The following is a 2,221-nucleotide window of genomic DNA, read 5'->3' as shown; positions in this document are numbered from 1 at the left end:
GTCTCTTTAGTTGTGCACTGTTGAAAAGCTAATATTATCTAAGCCCTTAACTTCATAACAGCACCATTTGATTGGAGATGTGGTAGGGATGAGCTCTTAGGCTTGTGGGTTAGCAGTTAAGATAGATAGATAGATAGATAATTCAACCAAGTTGTGTAGTTGGACAGTTAAAATTCTGGATGTTTTTAGCATCAGTTTTGTAACCTGCTGTACTCAACAATGGTTAACAAGAGGTCTATGATAAGAATGAGATGGATGCATGGTGGAGCTGGTTGGGAAATTGTTACTACTTCTGTGAAAAACATTATCTGAAACAGACATTTTGATTTTTTAAAAATGTTTTATGACGATAGAATTTCTTTTTAGAAAAATACTTCTGCCTCAAAAGCCAATTTTTCCTTGACATGATGTCTTGATGAAGATTTCAGCCAGCTAACTCCAATAGATATGTTAGGTAGATAAAAAGGGTGAAAAACAAAGATTTTTTAGGTAGTGATGTAATATTTCCTTGTTTCAGAGTATTAAAATAACAAAGCTAACATTATCCATGTTCCTGTGATTCTGCTTCCTCTGGAGACTGTGGTAATTGATATTCAGTGGACAGAGAGTTTTTTTAAATCAAACTGTTGTTTATCTGGAACCAAATCAGGGAAAAGAAAAATTAAACAATAAGGAGTCTATACGTATATCTGTCTTCTCTAAGGCTTACTATTTCTAGAAGATGGAAAAGCCCCAGATTCTTTGGATTTTGTCTGTGTCAATCAGTTCCCATTACAAATAGTTCACAGACCACTCTTGTTCCCAATCTCTCCTCAGTGGATTTTTTTTTAAACTGCTAGGCTTCCAGCCTGGCCTGAACAGCTGTGTCGCTTAGGCTAGGGTAGCATTTTTAGAAGTAGCATTTTTACTGCTAATAGCTGAGGCATTGTATTGTAATCATCCCACAGCGTTTGTTAGGAGACTGCTAATCTAGAGCTATTGTGTTGCTTTCCTGCTTGTGTAAGCCCTGTGCCCTGGAGCTCCAAGGAGCAGGATATTGCTATTTCCATCTGTTGGTGAATAGGGAGAACAGCAGCCCAAAGTTTCTTAAAAACTCTAAAAGCCAAGTCCTAATTCACCTTTATGTGCTTAAGTAACACTTATGTAATCATTTAAGTGTGATTTTTGGCACTTACATGGGGTTTAGATTTTATTTCTACTGAGTAAGTATCCTTGTCTTCTGAGCTTGAAAAACAAAATCACCCAAAGATTCTGTAAGTCCCTGAAAGTTTGAGTAGGGAAAAATTATAGCTACCATCCATGAAGTAAGAAGTGGGACACTCAGGTTCTAGCCCCCTCTTCCCCATACACTCACAGGAAGTCTGAACCTGCATTGCCCAATTCCCAGCAAAGTGCTTTAATACCTACCAGACTAGATATTGCCCTGTGTTCCCTCATGCTTTCCTCCTGATGCTGAATCACTGGACAGCCAACAAAGAAAGGTATGTGAGGCCAAGAGAAGTTCTAGCTATTGCCCCAATTCATTTTCTATATGTCACATTTATTAGTCATTGAATAAAATGGACAAGTAGCACTGAGATAGTTTTGGAACCATTAAGGACAGGGTAGGAAGCCAGAGTCCTCTCTCTTACAGAGACTGTACTTCTGAGCCACATTGCCTCTGGTGTGCTGTCTGCCTAACCCCGGATGTCTACCTCTGTTGGTTACCTAATAAACTGAGCAATGCTTACCACACTTATTTGGAAAGTAGGAGATGCAAGTTCAAATCACCTGTGTCTTTTACTTCCAGGACAGGTGAGTTAACCAGTAGATTATTGGGATTAAAGCTGGGAGAAACATTTCCTCCTCCATTTTATCTTGGATTGCTATGCAATCCCATGCTATGCTAGGTGATCCCATTTCAGTAAAGGGGAAAACAGAATTTAAAATGCATGTAAGTGGATGCACTTCCCTAGTTACTTAAAGAAACAGACAGCTTCTGGGTCTAACTCCTGGCACTTCACAGAAAATGCCATGTGTTGCCAATCCTCCTGGCCTAACAGACATTAACTGTTGGGTCAAAAAGGTGGGAGAATTGAGCTCCGAGACCTACAGAAAGAGGCTGCATCTCTGCAGCTGCTTCCCCAAGTTCTGCCCCCATAGGTGGAGGGAGAAAAAATTTGGGAGGGAGGGGGATTAAGTGAATGCATGCATGCATGTCCACAGCCCCCCCCCCCCCCCC

This window comes from Gavialis gangeticus, unplaced genomic scaffold, assembly GCF_001723915.1.
Source record: "Gavialis gangeticus isolate Ggan-Ray unplaced genomic scaffold, GavGan_comp1, whole genome shotgun sequence".
NCBI classification, from domain to species: domain Eukaryota; kingdom Metazoa; phylum Chordata; order Crocodylia; family Gavialidae; genus Gavialis; species Gavialis gangeticus.
Note: the sequence above shows the minus strand (reverse complement) of the source record.